Raw genomic sequence first — 26,588 nt, forward strand, 5'->3', positions numbered from 1 at the left:
TACAATACAGTCTTCTTTTTCAAACAAAGAAGGTGAAAATGATGACAACAACAACAATAACAACACCAACGTTAAGTTTAGCTAAATAGTCAAGACAAAAAGAGAACAATATTAAAAATTTCTGCATAGAGGGTTGGGGTTGTGGCTCAGAGGTAGAGCATTCGCCTAGCATGTGCGAGGCCCTGGGTTTGATCCTCAGCACCACATAAAAATAAAATAAAGATATCGTGTTCACCTATAACTAAAAAATAAATATTTAAAAAAAATCTCTGCATAGATGTGGGAACAAGAGCCTCAATATTTTTGGCAAAGTTTAGGATTATAATTTTTTGTAAAGGTTTTCTGAGGACTGTAAATTAGTTAAATATCAGCTAGAATAATCCCAACGGTTGTGTTGCACTGTGTGGAAATGACAAAGACAAATAAATTTATTCACTTTGTTAGTAAATGAAAATGTCCTAAAACTGCACACATGTAATCAGATGAACCTTACCAAATAAGCAGACACTTAGATAAATGATCACAACCAGATGTTTTTTTTTCTTCTCCACTGAAGTATACTGTTGACCCATATGATTCATACATAATGACAAGTGGGAAGAGAGGTTTACTCAATCACTTTCCTTTAGTGTATTATATGTTACAAATCACTAACTTTATTTGTATAGATAAGTTGCATGTAGTGTCTTGGGTATATACTATCGTTTCTATATGAGGCTTAAAGCTGAAGTTGTTCAAGAATAAGATGTCAGCAGCACATGTAATTCTGTAAAATTTTGATCCTTAGATTAAGATAAAACTAAAATAAGGCATTCAATAGTTCAACCTTTAGTAAAACAAAGAAAGGTTTTCTAGCTTTTGTTTAATAAAAAAATAAGTTAATTTTTATATTTTAAAAGATAAGCAGATATTTGAAAGAGGTGGGATAGAGGAGGGAGCCTGGGTGTCCATATTGAAATAAAGGCATCAGAGAAGGTTCCTAATCCCAAATCCAAGGAAGCCAAGAGATGTTACATTGGCCCGAACTTCAGCCAAGGAAAGATGTTAAAAATACATACCAAGAACTTACTTTTAAAATTTTATGTATTATTATTATTATTTTTATTATTTGATACTCAGGATTGAACCCATGGGGCTTTACCATTAAGCTACAGACCCAGCCCTTTTCATTTTTTATTTTGAGAAGGGTCTCACTAAGTTTCCCAGGATGGCCTCAAAGTTGCAATCCTCTTGCCTCAGCCTCTCAAGTTGCTGGGATTATATGCATATGCCACTGTGCCTAGCTATTACCAGGAAATTTAATATAACAGCATGAAGTTTTACCTTCCTTTATACTTAATTTCTTTTAAGGTTGGAAAATTAGAGTCAGTAGATCATCAAGTTTGATAACTATTTTTTAAACTTGAAAATGAGGTATAGAAATAAAACAATTCATTCTTTCTTGCATATAATATGCACAGGTCCTGTACCACCTCATCAGAATGCTATTTAGAGGGCAAAGAAAATAGCACATTATTTAGAATGAAGGGAGTATATGTGGTAAATATTTTGAGAAAGTGAAAGCTTATCCTTATCTTTAAAAAAATGGCACCATCAATGTTCCAAACCACTCTAATTTTAATGACTCTTCTCTTAAATCTTGCTCACTCAAACAAGAAGTAAGCATTCATCAATTTACTGTTATTTACCAATTTGAAGCGATCCTAAGATTGGCTACAAGTATCATATTAATCCAGTTTTTAAAAAGTACACGTTCATTTAGGAAAACACAATCTTAGAAGGAGATGAATTAAGAACAAGAAAGAATTCTCTCACAATGGGATCCATCAAAAGTCTTTCATAGCTAATTTCTTCCATTATATTTGAATACAAATAATTATCCACATGAGAAAGTGGAGGAGTAGAGAAACTACCAGGGGATGCTGCTAACTTTAGATAACCAAAATAAAAACCAAGATTTCTCTAAAATCCTAAAGTAAGCAAAGGCATAAATCAATTTACATTTAATTAAACAAGCATATGCCTACTTTACAAAGCAATGTTACAACCAAATACTGGATTCTAAGTGACTAAAAAGAATTAAATGAGTAAGAAAGTGATTTTCAACTGCAGAGGGCTATATAAATATAAGGTACAATAAAAATGAAGTGAATAAAAATTATTAGGGACCTACTATCTACCAGGTAGTAGGGTAGGAACTTCATACATATTAAATTACTTACTACTCAAAGAATCTTTGCTAAATAGATATGAATAAATGTAATTTGATAAAGAGCCCTTGAGACTCTGAAAGATTAGGCAATTTATTCAATATTACAATTTATAGCAAAATTAGTACCAGCACAATGTTTAGAACATATGAGTATATTTAAACTTGTCTTTACCATGAATTATTCTAATTGATGCTAACTTCTCTCTTGTATTAAGTTCTTCAACACAGTATTGTTCAACTACATTTTCTTCAGCATCTTATGGTATCTTTCAGGTGTCGAACCACGTATTTTACCTTTTTCTATAGGCTTCTCAAGGTAGACTTCACTTATCCAATCCATCCATTACTATAATGAAAGACAAAAGGGAATATCTTAGTTAAGCAGAATCGAAAAGGTCCCCGAAAGTCAGAAAACAAACAAGATCACATTAAAGAAGTCCAATTCCTATATGCTAGCAAGAAAAACCCTGGCTGACCTCTATAAAAATGGACAAATTAAATGAATGGACAATTTACATAAAAGGAAGAACCAAAAGGCAAATAAACATGAGGAGATATCCAATGTCCTTATTAATCAGAGAATCATAACTTTAAGAAATTCAATAAAATTTTATGCCTACTGGACTGCCAAAAATATCAATCAGTTAATATAAACACTGTTGAAGGTGGGAAATGGGAAATTTCATTTAGCACTTGTGGGAGTGTTGTCATATTAGAAACTATTTTAGCAAGACACAGTGAAAATGAGTATGGACATATAGTATTAGCTAGCAACTACACTACCAGATACAAGCCTCAGAAAACATTTCACACATGTACAAGTAAAAACATCTTCACCGCAAGTATTGTTTGTAATGACAAAGAGTTGGAAAATGTCATTACTATGAAAATGGTTAAATGAAATATGATACATGTGTAGAAAAGAAAATTAAATGTATATACATCAATATTTACAGATTTTAAAATACAAGGTTGGCAGAGAGAAGAAATTTTGCCTGTGGACAACAGTGTAGTCTCATGCCCTTGGATCCAGTTTGCCTGTGATATTTCCTTACTGAGGGGGTGTCCTACAGATTCCAGATTATTTTAGCCAACCATTCCACTCCACTTTATGGAATCTATTCTATATCTAAACGTGCTTTTCCCACTGAGATTAAAGTGAATGGGGCCACATAAGAACAATAATCAAGCACTAAAGGAGAACAGTGATCTAACACTAAAGGAGATTGTTAGGAAGGTGAGTTCTATAACATGGAAAACACCATTATTATTAAAAGTAACTGATGTGCCAATGGAAAATAATTGATTGGATAACTGTGAATCTAAATGAATGCAGTAATTGGAAGAAATGTTTGGAAAGAAAAATACACTTATAAACTATAACTTGTTGGAGAACAACAACAAAAAAAAAACAGAAAAATGTGAAGATTATGTTAAAATATTTAAAGAAATTTATAAAGTGCAGATTAACATATATAGCAAACTATAAATTAATGGTAGAAATACAACAAATATTAGAGATGATTACTATTAATTAAATAAGGTTCACAGAAATAAAAATTATTTTAAATTAAAATTGAAAGAAACAAAGTATAAAGAAAAAGATGGAAAGGAAGAATGAACTTGGCAATATGGTGATAATATGTGGAGTGAAAAGGAAGTAGGTACATTGTGTTAAGGGCAAAAAGTTGATATTCTGGGATGATCAGGAAATCATGGTAGAGATTATTTAAAAAATTGGTGAGTGAGGTCACAAAGAAGTGGATGGGTGACAACTTTTGAAGGACACAGATACTAGAAAAAAATGACACAAGCAGCACTAGTAAGAAAGAGCAGGTTTTGACAAGGGAAGCATTGTGGTTAAATTATTGATGGTTAAAATGAAAGTGGCATCACATAAAAAAAATCAATGTATAACATTTACTGATGTAACATTCTGTTAAAAAAGGGAAAAAAAAAACGCTCAAACCAAAAATCTAACTTCACACATTAGAAACGAGGAAAAGAAAACTAAACCAAATCTTGCAGAAGAAAAGGAATGAAGATTGGAACAGAAGGAAGATTGGAACAAAAAGTACATAGAAAAACAATATAGAGAGAATGAAAGAAAATTTAAAACATGGTTCTTTGTAAAGGTCAAAAAAAGAGATAAACTTGTAGCCAAATTGAGAAGGAATAAAAGAGAGAGTTCAAATTACTAAAACCCAAAACTACTATTAGCTAGACAAAAGTTTTTAAAAGTAGAAGAGAATAATATGAGCAACTATACCAACAATCTGATAATCTAGGTGAGATCAACAGATTCATAGAAACACACAGACTAGCTAATTGTATCCTGAAGAAATATAAAATATGAACAAATCTATTAAAAAGAAATCAGGGCTGGGGATATAGCTTAGTTGGTAGAGTGCTTGCCTTGCATGCACAAGGCTCTGGGTTCAATACCCACCACAATAAACAAACAAACAAACAAATAAGGAAATAAAAATAAAAATAAATTGAATCAAAATCAGCCCAAGAAGAAAGTCCTAGGAACAAATGGGTTCATTATTAAATTTTTCCAAATATACAAAGGAGAATTAATACCAATGTTTTCTAAACTCCTCTAAAAAATAAAAGAGAGAAAACTTCCTAGCTCATTCTATGAGACAACCATTGACATGTTATAAAAGATAGACAAAGATATCACAGTAAAGGAAACAATAGAACAAAATGCTCAAAAAATAGTAGCATACTGAAGCCAACAGCATACTAAAAGCACTATATACCATGAACAAGTAGGATTTATCCCATGAGTGCAAAAATTCTTCAACATAAAACAAATCAATATAATAAACTACATTAGTAGTATGAAGGGCAAAACCCAAAATAATTTAAAGCAGAAAAGTCATTTCACAAAATAAAAACACTTTCATTATGAAAACACTCAGAAAAAACCTGGAATAGAGGGAATTTCCTCAACATGATGAGGAACATTAATGAAAAATCCACCACTATCATGATACTCAATGATGAAACACTGTAAACTTTTCCCCTAACATCAGGAACAAGAGAAATTTGCCTGTTTTCTTTTTTTTCCATTTCTGCTCCACATTGTATTGCAAGTCCTAACCCGAATAATTTGTGGGGGAAGGAGAGAATCGGCATTCAAAGAAGAAATGAAAGTAAACTCATATTTGTTTTCAGATGATATTTTCTTATATATAGAAAAGCTTAAGTGACTTAGGGGACTCATCGTGCACATACACACATGAGGCAATAAATATACTGAGAAAAATTGCAGAATGCGAATATTATTATTGAAAAAAATGATTGTATTTATATATACTGGAAATGCAAAATTTGAAAAGGATATTAAGAATATAATTCCATTTATAATAGCCTCAAAATTATAAATATTGAAGAGATATTTCACCAAGGAAGTGTAAGACTTGTATATTTAAAACTGAATATTGTAGTAGAAGGCTCCCTGATCACAACCATAGCCAAAAGGGAGATCAATTAAGGTGAAAAATTGTCTGATCCAAGGCATCAGAGAATGGCAGCTCCCATCCTGAACCACCACCCATCCGGATCTATGGTCACAACTGAAGAGTGAAAGAGCACTGCTTTGTCATTGGCTGGACCTTGCATCATGCTAAGCAAAGTAAACCAATCCCCAAAAACCAAAGGCCAAATGTTTTCTTTCATAAGTGGATGCTGATCCATAATGGCAGTGGCATGGGAGGAATGGAGGAATTTTGCATATTGCAAAGGGGAGGGAGGGGAACGGAGAGGGCATGAGAGCAGGAAAGAAGGTGGAATGAGATGGACATTATTACCCTAGGTACATCTATGACTGCACATATGATGCAACGCTACATTGTGTACAATCAGAGAAATGAAAAGTTGTGCTGCAATTGTGTACAATGAATCAAAATGGATTCTGCTGTCATATATACCTATGACAAATTAAATAAATTAATTAAAATAAATAAATTTTTGAAAAAACACAAATAAAGCAAAATTTTCACTTTCTTCAAAATTTGCATATAGAAGCTGCCTACCAGTGTGGTAAATGAACAATATGCTGACAGTTCCACAAATTCTAATATAAGGACAATCTTATCAACATAACTATGACATTCAGAAGATAAACACCTATTTCCAAAAATATGTAGGTTTTTAAGGTTACTTTTATTAAACAGTGATTTTGTATCTTCAGTTTAGAAGCTAAGTTATTTTTATTTAAAATATCCAGAAAAAAATCTCTTAAAAGGTAAGGTTGCCATTTGGTAAAATAAATCTTAATTATATGTTGCCAACCCATTTTAAATTTCACTTTGTTTATGAGCCAGGGATAATAAAATCACATCTTGTTTATATGAGTTTGTACTCTATCTTTACAGGTCTTTTAAAGATGAAGTTTGAAGAAAATGGAAATGTAATTTTATCTGTCAATAATAATGATTATCTTATAATACTAATCATTGTTATTACCATGATTTGAAAAGGACAGGCATAATAAAAAGAAAAGAAAATGAAGCATATAATTCTAGTTTAATCAGAATCTCTCCTCAAATCTCCAATTTACACATTTAAAAGTAAAATCATTATAAAATCAGCCTACCATAGACTTGACTACAGAATATTGTCCAAATAACTTTCCCCACTATTTAATGGATATTACCATCCTTTTGGTAATCTCTTCTTTAAATTGAAATGTGGTATTTTTCCACTTGACATAGGAAGAGTATTATTATTATTATTATTATTATTATTATTATTATTATTAGGTACTGGGTATTCAACCCAGGGGTGCTATTTCACTGAGTTACATCCCTAGTCATTTTTTTTCTTTTTTCTTTTCTTTTATTTATTTATTTATTTTAAAATTTCGAGGCAGAATCTTGCTAAATTGCCTAGGCTGGCCCTTGTGATCCTCCTGATGCAGTCTCCCAAGTAGCTGGGATTACAGGCATTTGTCAATTTGTCACAGCTCAGGTTATGGGAAGAATCTGTTACCACTTTTTTCAAACATCATTAAAAAACTAAAAGACAATCTCTGAAAGACTTTGCAGTTTAAACACTAAAAGCATAACATTTTTTTCAGTCATCTAGAGAGTGATGACCTTAAGCCTGTGAACCCTGATATTTTTACCTATGTGCAAGATCCATAATTATCTTCTAATTTTTCTCACACTGTCTAACAACATGTTCACCAATGAGAATGCTAATTCACTAACTTCCTATCTTAACAGGTTCAATAACAAAGAAAAGGAAGAAAACTGAGAAAGATGATACTGTAGTATATTAATGTTAATATGAATTTGAGGAAATGTAAAAAAGATCAGCAGATGCTGAAAAGAAGAAATGTAAGGTGGTGCATGCCTGTAATTCCAGCTACTCAGGAAGCTGAAATAGGAAAATAACAAGTGTGAGACTACCCTCAGCAATTTAGCAAGACCGTATCTCAAAATAGATTAGTGGCAGAATGCCCCAGGGTTTAATTTCCAGTTCCAACAAAATAAACAAACAAACAAACAAATAAAATGTAAGCTCTGTTCCTGCTGCTAATACTTCTTCACAAAAGGAAAAAAAGCAACTATGGCTTTGTACATCTGTTGATGACAGTGTGAAAGACAAAAATAGCAATAATTTGGAAAGCCAACTCCATGTTACTCAAGTTGCTAGAAAACTATTTCCATAGAAAAATAGCACTCCATTAACAAGACAATCAAGGCTGGTTTCATTCCAAAATGTGTGCATTTCTCTGAAAGTACTCCTATTTGATTTTAATAAGCTTAGGCCTAATTGCTAACATTGCTTTTGTGAAATCAGAATAGATCAAAGCTGTGGTAGATGAAGGTACTATACCAGCATTCTAGCATTCATTGCTCCATCATGTTTCAGTGAATGAGCTATATGGCCTCTAAGAAACATTTCAGGTAATTCTTCAGCTTTCCCATATCTGGTTAACAGGAATGGAAAAACAGGAACTTTATTAATTCTTCTTGTAGTTCCTGATACTTCATCTATAGCATAAGATTATTTGTACAGATCCAACATGGTGGCAGGTGTGGAGAGATCAAGTCTCTGACCTCTCCAGCTGCGCGGGCATAGGGAGTCGTAAATTGTCTAAATGCTGTTTGCTCAGGATCACTAGGCAATGCTGAGCTGACATGGATCTGGGGCGAACAGTCTGGGCCCCTCAGAACACACACACTGAGCCCGGATCGGCTGCATTAAAGTTCGCCTGCTTCTCGTGACTCAGCATTAAGGATCCCGCTGAAATAACTGGTCGGCCCGTCTGAACATACAGAGGTAAAAGCCAACCGAGCCTTCATAGGCAGTGGCCACAGGATTGAAACAGGGCTTGGGAAAGACAGTCAGGACCCACCCGTTGCATTGATCACCCGGCAAAGGGAACTAACGGTCACCATTTAGACGGGATACCACCATGGCAGAGAACTCACGTCACGTGCGGAGGAGATAACTTCATTGAAACCAGTGCAACAGGTGTGTAATCCCCTAGCCATCTCTCTCCACACAGCGGGGAAACCTTAAGGGCCCCTCCCAGCTCTCCCGTAAGGGCCCCTCCCAGATCTCCTGTGAGCGCGATAGCCAGACCGAGAGACTCGTGGTGCGGAACTCCCGGCTACCACTCCCACCAGTGCTGACAACTGAGGTCTCTTGCACCAGCTACCGGGGGCGTGGCTAACGGAGGGCAAGCAAATTCGCTGGGGATTCTCAGCCCCAAGCTCTACAAACTTAGGGTCTGAGGGAGGCAAACAGGGAGAGTGTGCCCAGGCGTTCATGAAAACAGGGCTCCCAGGAGCAGCAGACCTGGCGTGTAGCCAGTATTGTGGTGAGCGTCACAGGTGAGCGGGGCCTGGCTTGAGGAAACACAAGAGAAGGCCCTAGGCACTCAGGATTGGAGACCCGCCCAGTCTGGGACCAAGAGCTGCTGCACAGTGAATGGTTCCCACCTATTGAGAAGAGAAGCTTGGCCCAGTGGGCAAAGCTCCACCTACTGGAAGAGAAGTTAATCGAACTCTATGACTGCATTTATTATTATTATTATTATTTTATTTTTCTTTCATTTTCATTTTTTGTTGGTGTTGTTGTTCTTTAACTTTTTTAAAATTTTTAATTTTATTATTATTAGTATTATTTCTTTAAATTTTAATTTTCATTTTTTATTATCATTATTATTTTTAAATTTTTTTTCTTTCTTTCTTTATTTTCTATTTTTTTTCTTTTGTCTTTCATTTCTTTTCAATTTTCTTATTCCCCCTTCATTGAATTCTACCTGCCTACTCTCATTCTCTTTAGTGACTTCTTCCCTTCCCTTCTAATACCTTTCCTCCCAAGCATCAAATAAATTTATAAGAGTAAACAGTAACTCAGCAGTCAAACAGAACAAGAAGTAACATGAGCAGCATAAAAAAGCAAGGAAGAAAAGGAGTACAAACAATGAAGGACAGCCTACATATTCAGGAGGATCTAGAGTCATCAGAAAAATGGTCATATAAAGAACTCAAGGAATACCTTAGACAGATGGAATGGAACCTTAAAGAGGATACGAGACAGCAAATCCAAACAGTGAAAGAACACATTGAAAATGAATTACATAGACAGATAAAAGAAGAAGTTAAGCATCTTTATCAGGAGATAGAGATTATAAAAAAAAATCAAACAATAATTCTAGAAATGAAGGAAACGATAAACCAAATTAAAAACTCAATTGAGAGTATCACTAACAGAGTGGAGCAAGTAGAAGCCAGAACATCAGATAATGAAGCAAAATATATCATCTTGAAAAGAGTCTAGCCAACTCAGAAAGGCTGGTAAAAAATCACGAGAAAAACATCCAGGAGATATGGGATAATATATAAAAAAACAAACTTACAAGTCATCGGGATAGAGGAAGGTACAGAGATTCAAACCAAGAGAATGAGTAACCTGCTGAATGAAATAATTACAGAAAACTTTCCAGAAATAAAAAAGGAAACGGATATACAAATTGTAGATGCATACGGGACACCGAGCACACAAAATCACAGTAGACCAATGCCAAGACACATTGTTATGAAGATATCCAATATACAGAACAAAGAGAAAATATTAAAAGCTACAAGAGAAAGGAGGCAGATTACATTCAGGGGTAAACCAATAAGGTTAACAACGGATTTTTCATCACAGACGCTGAAAGCGAGACGATCCTGGAACAACGTATTTCAAACACTGAAAGACAATGGATGCCAACCAACAATTCTGTATCCAGCAAAATTAAGCTTCAGGTACGACAACGAAATAAAAATCTTTCATGATAAACAAAAGCTAAAAGAATTTGAAGCCAGAAAACCAGCATTGCAAAGCATCTTGAGCAAAACACTACACGAGGAAGAAATGAAAAACAATAACCAAAACCATCAGTGGGAAGTGCCTCTGTAAAGACAGAGGGTGGGGGGAAAGCTAATCATGGAGAAACAAACTAAATTAAAAAAAAAAAGAAGAAGAAGATAAATAATCAAACATGGCTGGAAGTACAAACCATATATCAATAGTAACTCTAAACGTTAATGGCTTAAACTCTTCAATAAAGCGACATAGGCTGGTAACATGGATTAAAAAAACAAATCCAACAATATGCTGCCTCCAGGAGACACATCTGATTGTAAAAGATATACACAGGCTGAAGGTGAAAGGTTGGGAAGAAATATACCACGCACATGGTCCTCGTAAGCAAGCAGGGGTGGCCATTCTCATATCGAATAAAATCGACTTCAAGACTAAGTTAATCAAAAGGGATAAGGAAGGACATTATACACTGTTAAAAGGAACCATTCACCAACAAGACATAACAATTATCAATATTTATGCACCAAATAATGGTGCTGTGACGTTCATTAAACAAATTCTCCTCAAGTTCAAGAATCAAATAGACCACAACACAATAATTATGGGTGACTTCAACACACCTCTCTCACAATTGGACAGATCCTCCAAACAAAAGTTGAATAAAGAAACTACAGAACTCAATATCACAATCAATAACCTAGACTTAACTGACATATATAGAATATATCAAACATCATCAAGTAGATATACTTTTTTCTCAGCAGCACAGGGATCCTTCTCAAAAATAGACCATATATTATGCCATAGGGCAACCCTCAGTAAATATAAAGGGGTGGAGATAATACCATGCATTTTATCTGATCATAATGGAATGAAACTGGAAATCAATGATAAAAGAAGGAAGGAAAAATCCTACATCACATGGAAAATGAACAATATGTTACTGAATGATCAATGGGTTACAGAAGACATAAAGGAGGAAATCAAAAAATTCATAGAGATAAATGAAAATACAGACACAACATATCGGAATCTATGGGACACAATGAAAGCAGTTTTAAGAGGGAAATTCATCGCTTGGAGGTCATTCCTCAAAAAAAGGAAAAACCAACAAATAAATGAGCTCACACTTCATCTCAAAGCCCTAGAAAAGGAAGAGCAAAACAACACCAAATGTAGCAGAAGGCAAAAAATAATTAAAATCAGAGCGGAAATCAACGAAATTGAAACAAAAGAAACTATTGAAAAAATTAACAAAACTAAAAGTTGGTTCTTTGAAAAAATAAATAAGATCGACAGACCCTTAGCCATGCTAACGAAGAGAAGAAGAGAGAGAACTCAAATTACTAACATACGGGATGAAAAAGGCAATATCACAACAGATGCTACAGAAATACAGAAGACAATCAGAAATTATTTTGAAAACCTATATTCCAATCAAATAGAAGATAGTGAAGACATCGATAAATTTCTTAAGTCATATGATTTGCCCAGACTGAGTCAGGAGGATACTCACAACTTAAACAGACCTATATCAATGGATGAAATAGAAGAAGCAATCAAAAGACTTCCAACCAAGAAAATTCCAGGACCGGATGGGTATACAGCGGAGTTTTACAAAACCTTTAAAGAAGAATTAATACCAATACTTTTGAAGTTATTTCAGGAAATAGAAAAAGAGGGAGCTCTGCCAAATTCATTCTATGAGGCCAACATCACCCTGATTCCGAAACCAGACAAAGACACCTCAAAGAAAGAAAACTACAGACCAATATCTCTGATGAACCTAGATGCAAAAATCCTCAATAAAATTCTGGTGAATCAGATACAAAGGCACATCAAAAAAATTGTGCACCATGATCAAGTAGGATTCATACCTGGGATGCAAGGATGGTTCAATATACGGAAATCAATAAATGTTATTCACCACATCAATAGACTTAAAGATAAGAACCATATGATCATCTCGATAGATGCAGAAAAAGCATTCGACAAAGTACAGCATCCCTTTATGTTCAAAACATTAGAAAAACTAGGGATAACAGGAACTTACCTCGACATTGTAAAAGCTATCTATGCTAAGCCTCAGGCAAGCATCATTCTGAATGGAGAAAAATTGAAGGCATTCCCTCTAAAATCTGGAACAGGACAGGGATGCCCTCTATCACCACTTCTATTCAATATAGTTCTCGAAACACAGCCAGAGCAATTACACAGACGGAAGAAATTAAAGGCATAAAAATAGGAAAAGAAGAACTTAAATTATCACTATTTGCGGCAGACATGATTCTATACCTAGAAGACCCAAAAGGGTCTACAAAAAAACTACTAGAACTAATAAATGAATTCAGCAAAGTGGCAGGATATAAAATCAACATGTATAAATCAAAGGCATTTCTGTATATCAGCGACAAAACTTCTGAAACGGAAATGAGGAAAAACACTCCATTCACAATATCCTCAAAAAAAATAAAATACTTGGGAATCAACCTAACAAAAGAGGTGAAAGATTTATACAATGAAAACTACAGAACCCTAAAAAGAGAAGTAGAAGAAGATCTTAGAAGATGGAAAAATATACCCTGTTCATGGATAGGCAGAACTAACATCATCAAAACGGCAATATTACCAAAAGTTCTCTATAGGTTTAATGCAATGCCAATCAAAATCCCAATGGCATTTCTTGTAGAAATAGAGAAAGCAATCATGAAATTCATATGGAAAAATAAAAGACCCAGAATAGCAAAAGCAATTCTAAGCAGGAAGTGTGAATCAGGCAGTATAGCGATACCAGATTTCAAACTATATTACAGAGCAATAGTAACAAAAACAGCATGGTACTGGTACCAAAACAGGAGGGTGGACCAATGGTACAGAATAGAGGACACAGAGACTAATCCACAAAGCTACAACTATCTTATATTTGATAAAGGAGCTAAAAGCATGCAATATATTACAGAGCAATAGTAACAAAAACAGCATGGTACTGGTACCAAAACAGGAGGGTGGACCAATGGTACAGAATAGAGGACACAGAGACTAATCCACAAAGCTACAACTATCTTATATTTGATAAAGGAGCTAAAAGCATGCAATGGAGGAAGGATAGCATCTACAACAAATGGTGTTGGGAAAACTGGAAATTCATATGCAACAAAATGAAACTGAATCCCCTCCTCTCTCCATGTACAAAAGTTAACTCAAATTGGATCAAGGAGCTAGATATCAAATCAGAGACTCTGCGTCTGATAGAAGAAAAAGTTGGCTCCGATCTACATATTGTGGGGTCGGGCTCCAAATTCCTTAATAGGACACCCATAGCACAAGAGTTAAACACAAGAATCAACAAATGGGACTCACTCAAACTAAAAAGTTTTTTCTCAGCAAGAGAAACAATAAGAGAGGTAAATAGGGAGCCTACATCATGGGAACAAATTTTTCCTCCTCACACTTCAGATAGATCCCTAATATCAAGAGTATACAAAGAACTCAAAAAATTAGACAATAAGATAACAAATAACCCAGTCAACAAATGGGCCAAAGACCTGAACAGACACTTCTCAGAGGAGGACATACAATCAATCAACAAGTACATGAAAAAATGCTCACCATCTCTAGCAGTCAGAGAAATGCAAATCAAAACCACCCTAAGATACCATCTCACTCCAGTAAGATTAGCAGTCATTATGAAGTCAAACAACTACAAGTGCTGGAGAGGATGTGGGGAAAAGGGTACTCTTCTACATTGCTGGTGGGACTGCAAATTGGTGCGGCCAATTTGGAATGCAGTATGGAGATTCCTGGGAAAGCTGGGAATGGAACCACCATTTGACCCAGCTATTGCCCTTCTCGGACTATTCCCTGAAGACCTTAAAAGAGCGTACTACAGGGATACTGTCACATCGATGTTCATAGCAGCACAATTCACAATTGCTAGACTGTGGAACCAACCCAGATGCCCTTCAATAGATGAATGGATAAAAAAAATGTGGCATTTATACACCATGGAGTATTACGCAGCACTAAAAAATGACAAAATCATGGAATTTGCAGGGAAATGGATGGCACTAGAGCAGATTATGCTTAGTGAAGCTAGCCAATCCCTAAAAAACAAATACCAAATGTCTTCTTTGATATAATGAGAGCAACTAAGAACAGAGCAGGGAGGAAGAGCAGGAAGAAAAGATTAACATTAAACAGAGACATGAGGTGGGAGGGAAAGGGAGAGAAAAGGGAAATTGCATGGTAATGGAGGGAGACCCTCATTGTTATACAAAATTACATATAAGAGGTTGTGAGGGGAATGGGAAAATAAACAAGGAGAGAAATGAATTACAGTAGATGGGGTAGAGAGAGAAGATGGGAGGGGAGGGGAGGGGGGATAGTAGAGGATAGGAAAGGTAGCAGAATACAACAGTTACTAATAGGGCATTATGTAAAAATGTGGATATGTAACCGATGTGATTCTGCAATCTGTATTCGGGGTAAAATTGGGAGTTCATAACCAACTTGAATCTAATGTATGAAATATGATATGTCAAGAGCTTTGTAATGTTTTGAACAACCAATTAAAAAAAAAGATTATTTTTACAGTTTTACCCAGATGCTTTCAAATCATTGTTAAGAATCCTACTTACTTTATTAGATGCTGTTATACAATTCTTTCTAATTTTTTATAAAATTATTTTTTATTTTAAATTAGGACATAAAATATTACAAATGTAAATTTTAATGCAGTGTCATGGGATATTTTGATATGCATCATATAATGTTTAAATGAAATCAAATGTATCTATATCCTCAATCATCTATCATCTAGTTTATCTCCTTCATCAAGATAATCTAGAAATATTTATGGATATTTGCTGAACTATTTCCTACGTTACTAATGGTCCAAATGAACTTATTTAAAATGTTTGTTAAAACAGAAGTTTTACCACAGCTTGCAAAGCTCATAGAAGCTACTGAATAGACAACTATGACTCCAGTCTTAAAAGCCAAAGTAAATATTGTCACTGGGAACACTGAAAAGATGCAAGTTAGAGTAGATATGGGAGCACTTTTAGTTTTTGTTTGTTTGTTTGTTTGTTTTCTATTCCCTGAGACAAAAACTAATGTTCAGAAGGCAGTTTCATGGACAATGTCAAAAAACACAACTGCCTTTCAGGACTATATAAAGAAAATTTCATATTAGCTATATCCATTCTTTGTTGGCTATTTTGACCTCTTGAAGGTATATTTGAAGTTACACTTAAAACCTATATGATTAGTCACTCTACATGTGAAGGAATAGTTGAGCACATTGTGTATCAGATATATAGTAGTATGCTAGAACCATGAATGTACTTTGTAAATACAAAAGGCATGGTGATTTCCCTGATTATTCTGGATACCATTTCAAATATTGTCATGGCTATTAAAAATATTGCTGAATATGAAAAGTCTTAATACAGTGAAGAATGTAGAGAAATGGACAAAACTGAAGGTCTTCAAAACCATGAAAACAAGCTATGTATAAGTCATTAAGGTTGACTGAGAAGTTTTTCTCTATAAAGCAAAAAAGTATAAGAATGTCACAGTAAAATTTACCTATAAATATTACACTTCAGGATTGTACTCCATACTCAGTTTTAGACATACAGCTGAAGTAGTTTGCTACCCTATGTACATATATGAATACACCACAGTGAGTCTCCACATCATGTACAACCACAAGAGTGGGGTCCTAATTAGAGTAAGTTATATTCCATGTTTGACTAATTATGTCAAATAAACTCTACTTGGGTATAAGTTTGTCATTCTGTTTCTCTAATAAGATCTATTTTTAGATGTGATCTGGAATGTGACACTTTTTCAATCCAATACTTAAACAATTTCAAATTGTACATATTGATCAAAATCTCTCTTTCTCTCCTCCTTCCCTCCCTTTATCATTTCTTATTTTTATCTGGTATTTAAACTAGGTAGACTCTTCAGTATCCTGAAAGTAATGACTGAATTCCATCCTTCACTTCAAAAAAAGTATCATTTATTAAGGGCAAATTAAGCTGTTTGGAATAATTTCAGGTTCACACTCAATAAATCTTGGTTTATTCAGTCTATTGATACAAATTTGTCCAAAGAATATTAGTCAATAAGCACAGCTCTAGGTGCCAGAGATACAGAAACAAACAAATTAGAATATCCCTTATCTTCTAAATCTTACAATCTAGTGGGGGAGAAACACCACAAGCACATAATCACATAAATAAATATAAAATTATAAACTGTGATAGGTAGTTTTAAAAAAATAAAGCAGCAAGTGAGAGGTTGCAATAAGAGGACTAGATTATATTGGAAGGAAGTAATATACAAGAAGAGAAATGAGAGATGAATAGAAATTAGGCCAAACAGCCAGAACTGAAAGTAAAATAGAGTAGTTGAATCATAGGGTAAGAGAAAGAATTGTACCAGAGGGAAGGCCATAGAGATCAGTGAGAAGATCATAAGTGGTCTTGTAGAATGTGTTACAAGTTTGTTTGGTTTCATTGTTCTTTTTAGTTGTACATGACAGTCAAGTATATTTTGAAATATTTATACAAACATGGACTACATCTTATTTTAATTAGGATCTCACTTTTGTGGTTGTACATGATGTGGAGATTCACTGTGGTGTATTCATATATATACATAGGAAAGTGAAGTCAGATTCATCCCACTGTCTTTCCTATTTCCAGCCCCTCTCCCTTTCCTTCATTCCCCTTTCTCTAATCCACTGAACTTCTATTCTCCCCCTCCCACCTCTTGTTGTGTGTTATCATCCACATATCAGAGAGAACATTCAACCTTTGTTTTTTTTCAAATTGGCTCAATTAGCATAATAGTGTCCAGATCCATTCATTTACCAGAAAAGTCTTATCCTAAGTAAAATAGAAAGTGACTGTGACTGTAGGGTTTTAGCTAGGGGAGTAATGTGATCCGAATTCTATTTTTTAAAGTTTGCTTCTGTATAGAGAATGGATTATAATGGTTCTTATAGCTCATCTCCTCTAACATCTGAATAGTATCAGAAAACTAACATGTTCAAATCCAAACTTATCATTTCATCTCCTTTTCAAACAGCTTCTCTTCTCAATTTATAAATTACCATTTTAAAAAGTCCTAATATCGGGGCTGGGGATGTGGCTCAAGCGGTAGCGCGCTCGCCTGGCATGCGTGTGGCCCGGGTTCGATCCTCAGCACCACATACTAACAAAGATGTTGCGTCCGCCAAAAACTAAAAAATAAATATTAAAAATTCTCTCTCTCTCTCTCTCTCTCTCTCTCTCTCTCTCTCTCTCTCTCTCTCTCAAAAAAAGTCCTAATATCCACCCACATAAGTCTCTGACTCTGTCCTCAACTAGTTTACCAATTCCATCCACCATATGATCCATTTCGTTCAGGATCTCACAGATTTAGTTAGTTGGTATGTATTGAAGTCCACTACATAGCATAATTTGGAGATCAGTTTGCCCACTTGCTTGCTGTGAAACCTAAAGCGTGCCATTACATCTTTCTGAGCTTCAATTTCTGCACCTATTAATAGTTCATTGTTATGGTTTGGATGTGAGTTGTCCCCCCAAAAGCTCACTTGTGAGACAATACAAGAAGGTTCAGAGGAAAAATGATTGGGTTATGAAAGTCTTAACCCAATTAATGAATTCATCCCAATAGGGATTAACTGAGTGATAACTGAAGTGGTAAGGTGTGGCTGGAAGAGGTGGGACTTGGGGGTGTGGCTTGGGAGTACATATTTGTATATGGCAAGTGGAGTCTCTCTCTGTTTTCCTGTTCATCATGTGAGCCACTTTCCTCCGCCACACTCTTCCACCATGATGTTCTACCTCATTATGAGCCCCGAGGAATGGAGCCAGCCTTCTATGGACAAAGAACTCGGAAACTGTGAGCCCTCTAATAAATTTTTCCTCCTCTATGATTGTTCTGGTTGGGTCTTTAAGTCATAGCAGAGAGAAAGCTAAAACAGAAATATAGTGTATTTCCAAATATTAAATGAGATAACCTATGCAAAGTTTTTGAGTATTGTAAAACAATATACATGAGTTTGCATAATTTGTTATTGTCATCATTGTTGTGTCAAAGAGGGAATCATCAGCATTATTGTGTCTAATGAAATATAAGATATGGTATCTTCTATCAAGAAGTATATATGGGATTTAAAGATGGTGAATTAGAGGGAGGGTGCACTTTCCACTTGCTCCATGACTCAGGATTCAACCAGCAGGAGTACTGCTTCCCAGCCAAGTGGGTGACAAAGGAAATTCACTGAAATTTAATACTGGATAGTCATAAAATCACAGGAACACAGAAACTTAGGTGCTTTGAACAGAGGAAAAGAAAGAGTAATTTGAAGCTAGGTGGTAGGGCCAGAGGTGCTAATTGAAGAGTTGAGGGGTGATACAGGTAGAAAGAAATATAACAAAAAAAATTTGTCATGGGAGAACTTGTAGCATTCAGTGCACTGTTGTTTGAAACATGATTTGTGTTTCTAGGGTAGTGAACAGAAAGCTGAGGTAGGGAGCCATTTTGAAGTGGCCACACTGTGGTGTGCTGCTACAGGAGCCTGGTAGATCAGAGTAAGTGTTGCAAATGTTGTCCTGATAAGAACCTGCCATGCGTGCCTCAGTGTGCCTGGTGGGGCACAATTGAAGTGAGAACAGAGTATTCTGCCAGAAGGCTAGGGTTGTGGATATGGAGGGAAGTGTGGCTTGCTTTCCCTTTGGGTCTGGTGGTTCATAGGACCTTCCAGGGAAGGTCCCAAACCTGGAAAGATGGGCACAAAACACTCAGGGTCTGATTCTGGAAGGCCACATTCATAGGCAGTGGAGTGTGTAAAAACTGTGGAGGGTTGGTTAACCCACATTAGAAGTGGAGTTGTCAGGAGGCCCCTAGTGATCCAGACACCCAGCAGAGATCTGCATCTCCCTGGCCCCACAGTATAGTCATCTAATCTCTCTGCAGATAGATATCACCAGACAAAGTTCCAAAAGTCCAGTGAGAGGGCACAGCCACTGCCCCTTTTTGTTTAGAACTCTGCATCAGCCATCCTATAAATGCATCAATCTAATCTGTCCAGACAAAACACCAATTGACAGAATTTTCCATGATGTCCTATCTTATACTGGTGAGAAGGGAAGCTGAGAGTTATTACAACAAGCTGCAGCTGGGTTTAACAACTCTTTCTTCAGAAGGGTTTAACAACTCTCATCACTTGCTACCTCTAAGGGGTATGTAGCCCAGGAAGAAACGGAAAGGAGGATAGTCTGGCATAGATAGTGAGAGTTTTGACCATCTCACCAGACAATTCTTTAATTTTTCATTAAGAATTTTTCCTTGGGCTGGGGATGTGGCTCAGGCGGTAGCGCGCTCGCCTGGCATGCGTGCGGCCCGGGTTCGAGCCTCAGCACCACATACCAACAAAAAAGATGTTGTGTCCGCCGAGAACTGAAAAATAAACGTTGAAAAATTCTCTCTCTCTCTTTCTCTCGCTCACTCTCTCACTCTCTCACTCTCTCACTCTCTCTTAAAAAAAAAAAAAAAGAATTTTTCCTTGTTTTTTCTTTTTTTACCTATTTTTTTATGTGTTCTTACTGTGCTCATTGGTTCATGGATATACATATATTTTTTATTTAATCATTTTTGGGTCTTTTGTTATTTTATTTATTTTATCTTTTGAGAATTAGGAGGGTTTTTTTCTTCTGGCTCGATATCTTGTTTGCTTCTTTTTGTTTCTCTTGTTCTTCTTTGTCTCCTTTCTTCTTCCATTGTCAAATTCTCATTTTCTCTTTCTCTATTGGTTTCCTTGTCTTTAATTATTTTTCTCCTCCTTCTTGATGCTGTCACTACTTCTTTTTTGCTTTCCTTCTGTTTACCTTATTAATATTTTCAATTTTCTTTTGCCCTCCTATCCCACTTTTTTGCCTAACTAATGGAAATTTTACCATCTTTTAGAACTATGGAGTTTACATAATCCCTGTCCCTAGCATTCATGTTGTTACAGGTATTAGTACTGTGGATAATATCTGCTGCTTATACTAAATGTTATATCTAGTCCATGGCTGTGTATTATTGCTATTAATTGCTGAATGCACCATTTATCTTTGTGGTAATTACTGTTATAGATGTCATAGTAGGCACTAGGCATTTATTACTAAATTATTTATTATTAAAATATTTATTATTAAAATAAATGTTGCATATTGTTCACTGTTGTTGTTGTTGTTCATTTCCTTCTATTCTAAGAGATACTGAGAAGTGTCCAGGACAATAGAGTTCTTATGGTAGAGATTCTAGTGCTAAGCTATACCCACAACCCAGCCAAGAGATAGCACACTATACACTACAAACAAATAAACCCTGTTTATGTTTCAACAATATTTTAACACATAGAATAGGGGAGGGGAAAACTCCAAAATGACAACCAGGCCCCAAGTAGAAACAGCTGAGGGGGGCCTCTGGTTCTACTCATGGACATCTGATCCAGCAGCAAAAACAGAGGTTCCAAGACAATATAACAGGAATCCACAGTGTTATGAAAGCTCTCCAAGAGTTAAATAATAAATAAGCAGTTCTGCATAGATGACATGATACACTATACTACAAAGTATGTCTCAACAAATTAAAAATAATGAAACCATATCAAGCACCTTTTTGGCCACAATGCAATAAAATTAGAAATTAACAAGAACTTTGAAAACTGTACAAATGCATGAAAATTAGTCATCATACTCATGAACAATCAATGGATCAATGAAAAAAATTAGAGGTGAATTAAAATTTTGGGGAAAAATATTAATGAAAATACAATATGCCAAACCCTACAGCAAAAGCAGTATTAAGAGGGAAGTTCATAGTAATTAAAACCCACATCACAAAACTACAAAGATCCCAAACAACCTAACAGTGCAACTAAAAGAATCAGAAGAAGAAAAAAACAAAACCCAAAATTAGTAGTAAAAAAAGAATTATTAAATATTAGGAAAGAAATAAATGACAGAAATTTTAAAATGAAAAGTATCAAGGAAATGTACAACTAATTGTTTGAAAAGGTAAAATTAACCAACTCATAGCTAAATTTACTAAGAAAAGGGAGAAACAGAAAAGATTCAAATAAATACAATCAGACAAAAATTAGACAGTACCACTAATACAAAAGAAATACAAATGATCTTTAGAGACTACTGTGAATAACTATATGCCAACAAGTTGAACAGGCTAGAAAAATGGATAAATTCCTGGACAATACACTTCATCAAGACTGAATCATGACAAATATAAAACTTGAATAGAACAATAATGACAGATGAGACTGAATTGGTAATAAAGCTTCCCATCAAAGAAATGCTGAGAATCAGATGGTTTTACTGCTGAATTCTACCAAATATTTAAAGAATTAATACAAGATTCTTCGCAAATTATTCCAAATAAATAAAGATGAAGAAACTGTAACAAACTCATCCTATGAAGCCAGCATTAACCTGACAGCAAACCCAGATAAGGACACATTAAAAAGAAAACTACCTGGTAATATCCTTCATGAACATGGATGCAAAAATCCTTGATGAAATACTATCAACCTGAATCCAATGGCATGTCAAAAAGATAATTCACTATGTCAAGTGTGATTCATCTCAGGTATGCAATTGTAGTCCAACACATGCAAGTGAGTAAAAATGAAAACCATATGATCATCTCAATAGACACAGAAAAATCATTTGATAAAATTCAACATTTCTACAAGATAAAATCTCTTATCAATTTGAGTATAGAAGAGATATACCTAAATACAATAAAGACCACATATGACAAACTTATACTACAACAGAAAGTCAACAAAGAAACAACAGAGTAAAATGATACCCTAGACTAATGGATTCCAACTGATGTCTATTGAACTTTTCACTCAACCGCTCCAGAATATAGATATTTCTCAAAAATACATTGAAATCATTATGAAAGGGGAAACACCATTAACATCTTTTTAAAGGAGAAGTGTTCCTCTAAGATTGTGAACAAGAGAAGGAGGCCCACTTTCACCACTTTTATTTAACACAGTACTGGAAGTTTCAGCTGGAACAATCAGGAAAGAGAAAGAAAGAAAAGCCATCTGAATTGAAAAGGAGAATGTCAAACTGTTCCTGTTTGCATAAAACATGTCCTTATATACATAAATACCAAGCCAGTTGTGGGGGCACATACCTATGACCTAAGCTACTTTGAAAGCTGAGGCAAGAAGTTGCAAGTTTGAGGCCAGTCTTGGCAACTTAGTAAAACCCTGTCTTAAATTTTTTTTAAAGAGTTAGAGGTGAAACTCTCATGCCTAGCACATGAAATGCCCTGGGTTCAATCCTCAGTACGAGAGAGAGAGAGAGAGAGAGAGAGAGAGAGAGAGAGAGAGAGAGACAGAGACAGAAGGAGGAGGATAGAGGAAAGAAAATAAATCCGAAGGACATCACAAAAAGTATTATAACTAGTAAAAAAATTCAAAATCTCACAGGATAAATAACAAACATACAAAATCAGTAGTATTTCTATATGCCATTCATACATTACCTGAAAAATAAATGAAGAAAGCCACCCCACTTAAGGTAGCTAAATTTTTTTTAAATAACTAGGAATAAATTTAAAGAGGTAAAAAAATCTCTACAATGAAAATTATAAAATACTGATGAAAGAATTTGAAGAGTACACATAAAAATGAAAACCATCCTATGTTCAAGAAGTGGAAGAATTGATACTATTAAAATAAATGTCCATACCACCCAAAGTGATCTATAGATTCAGTGCAATCCCTATCATACTAACAATGATTATTCTTTACATAATTAGAAAAAATCTATCACAAATACAAATGGAACCACAAAAGGCCCAAATACCTAAAGCATTTTTGAACAACAAGAATAAACCTGGAGGCATTGAATACTTGATCTCAATTCACACTACAAGACTATGGTAATAAAGACAGCATGATATTGACAAATAATATACATAGTCTAATGGAACAGAATAGAGAAGCCAGAAATCAAACTATATACCTATAGCCGACTGGCTCTTGACAAAGTTGCTAAAAACACACATGGATGAAAGAATAGGCTCTTCAATAGATATCTCTGGGAAAACTGGATATTCACATGCAGAAGAATGAAAACAGAACACTCTCTCACCATGTAGAAAGATCAATTCAAAATTGATGAAAGACTTAAATGTAAGACTATTTAACTGCTAGAAGGAAACATACAGAAAATGCTTCATGACATTGGAATGGACATGGATTCTTTGGAAAAGACCCCAAAAGCTCAGGTAACAAAAGTGAAAATACACAAAATTAAATTACATCAAACTAAAAAGTTTCTGCACACAGCAGAACAGGAAACAACAGAATTAAAAAAAAAATTATGCAGAATGGGAGAAAATATTTGCACATGATACATCAAATGAAGGGTTAATATACAGAATACATAAGGATTTTGAAAAATATTTTTTAAAACCATCAAAGAATCTGGTTAAAAATGGACAAAAGATATGAATGGACACTTTCTCAAAAGAAGATATACAAATGGGCATTAGTTATATGAAAAGATGCTTAACGTTACTAATCATAAGGGAAACGTAAACCAAAACTACAATGAGGGGCTGGGGCTCAGTGGTGGAGTGCTTGCCCAGCATGTATGAGGCACTGGGTTCAATTCTCAACACCACATATAAATAAATAAAAATAAAGTTCTATCAACAAATAAAAAATATTTTAAAAAACTACAGTGATATCACCTCATCTCAGTTGGAGTGACTATTATAAAAAAGATAAAATAAGCATCAGTGAGGATATGGAGAAAAGGGAACTCTTACATACTGTTATGGTTAGATCTAGAATGTCCTCCAAAATTTCATGTTTTCAAGGCTTGATCCCTATGCAGCAAAGTTCAGAGGTGGGGTATTTAGGAAGTGATTGGATCATGAAGGCTAAGACTCATCAATGGATCAATCCATTAATAGCTAAATAGATGATTCAGAGATAGTAGAAACTCCAGGTAGGGACTGCATGGTTGGAGGAAGTAGTAAGTTAGTAGATGCGTATCCTTGGGGACTACATCTCTTCGCGGGACTCGTTTTCCCCCCATCTCCCTTTCTTTGCCTTCTTCCTTGGATTCTATGAGCTGAGCAGCTTTCCTCTGCCACACCCTTCCATCATGATGTTCTGCTTCACTCAGGCCCAAACCAATAGAACCAGCCAACATTGACTGAATCCTCTGAAAACTACAAGCCAAAATAAATCGTTTTTTTTTTTTCCTATAAGTTTTATGTAAGATATATATTGGTCACTGTGATGAAAAGCTAAAACACTCATATTGGTGTGAATGCAACTTAGTAAACTCATTATGGAAAACATTATGTAGGCTCCTCATAAAATTAAAAATATAGAAGTTACCATGTGGTTCAGCATTTCCACAACTGAGTATAAATACAAAGGAAATGAAATCATTATGTCAAAGAATATCTGTACAGAAATGTTTAACATAGCACTATTCACAATAGCCTAGTGTCCGTCAAGGGATAAATTAAAAAAGATAATGTGGTGTGTGTGTGTGTGTGTGTGTGTGTGTGTGTGTATATATATATATATATATATATATATATATATAATGGAATATATGTATGGTCATATATATATAAAATGGAATATATGTATGGTCATATATATATATATAGTGGAATATCATTCATCCATTAAATAAAATGAAGAGAGTACCTATGGTTTAAGTAAGCAGGTATACAGTAGACACTTCCAAGGTGTAAAGGGAAAAAAAGATAAATTACTGCCATTTGAGACAATATGGATGAACCCAGAGGACAACATACTAAGTGGAAAAGGCCACACAAGAAACTAAAACTACTGCAAGATGTTACTCATATGAGGAATCTAAAAAAGTTGATCTCATAAAAGTACAGAGTGGAATAGTGATTACTGAAGACTGAAGACTAGAGAGAGATGTAAGGTGGGGAGAATGAGGAGAGGTTGGTCAACAGGTACACGGTTATGATTAGACAGGAGGAATAAGTCCCACTGTTCTATTGTACAGTAGATGACTATAGTTAATAATAGTGTATTATATATTTCAAAATAGCTAAAAGATTTTGAATTCTTCCCCACAACATGGTGATACATATTTGAATTGATGGATATGCAAATTACCCGCATTTAATCATTATACAATGTATATATATTGGAATAGCACATTGTACCACACATTATTATGTGTAAATTTTTTTAAAAAGAAAATTAGTTTTCCATGGATACTACCACCTCCACATGAAATTGTTCTCTCTTCTATAGTTCACCACAAACTTTCTTGCAACATTGTTCTACATTTGCTGTATTAATTTCTTCAATTGTCATTTTTGTCTAAAATCACTCAAATTCATTTCCATTATAATATTTTTCTTAATAATATCAGGCTGCCATATTGGTGGGAAATAAATAATAAATAAGATAAATAAGTAAAAATGTATGTTACATAGAGAAAAGGATGAAGAATTTAGGGAATGCTGAAAGGTGGGGGGGTTAATAAAATTAAGAATGATTATAAAGTTCCCATTTTATGTGTCAAAATATATTTATATGTGTGCCCATATTTATCACCTTTCTTCTTCCTTGGGAAAAAGAGATATCCCTGCAATTGTATGAAGGCCCACATTGCTACTTCTAAATGCTTATATCTCAGGTCTTCCCTGTATCTTTTAGAGATCTTATTCTAGAAATAATTAACCTTTTCTCAATTCTTCTCTTTTGATCAAGAAGTGTAGCAAATAATTATGAGTACAGGCTAAATGACCAAATGTTTTCGGTTGAAAGCCATGTTCTTTTATTTATTACTTGTGGAATTCTCAGAAATGTCACTGTACCTCCCTGTCATAGCATTTCTATAATGATTAAATGTGATAATATGTATCTAGCATTTAACAGAGTTTATGAGGCAAAGTAAGTATTCAATAAATGTTA

At 34.7% G+C, this 26,588-nt stretch overlaps 1 protein-coding gene across 14 annotated transcripts in view; it reads right to left on the bottom strand.

Annotated features, from left to right (window-relative positions):
- Zc3h12b (zinc finger CCCH-type containing 12B) overlaps window positions 1-26,588 on the bottom strand; it is a 270,812-nt gene that overhangs the window by 126,822 nt on the left and 117,402 nt on the right. For 11 of the 14 annotated variants that reach the window (XM_046440400.2, XM_046440401.2, XM_058578225.1 and 8 more), the window contains one exon: window positions 2,507-2,558. The exons of 1 other annotated variant lie outside the window; for it this stretch is intronic. The gene's annotated coding sequence lies outside the window, so the exon portion shown is untranslated. Of the gene's footprint in view, window positions 1-2,384; window positions 2,559-26,588 lie in introns of all 14 variants that reach the window. 2 more of the 14 variants (XM_058578217.1, XM_058578203.1) reach the window with 1 other exon arrangement.

Source organism: Marmota monax, unplaced genomic scaffold (assembly GCF_021218885.2).
Source record: "Marmota monax isolate L192 unplaced genomic scaffold, Marmota_monax_Labrador192_F-V1.1 WCK01_AAM20220418_F8-fsc00134, whole genome shotgun sequence".
Classification (NCBI taxonomy): Eukaryota; Metazoa; Chordata; class Mammalia; order Rodentia; family Sciuridae; genus Marmota; species Marmota monax.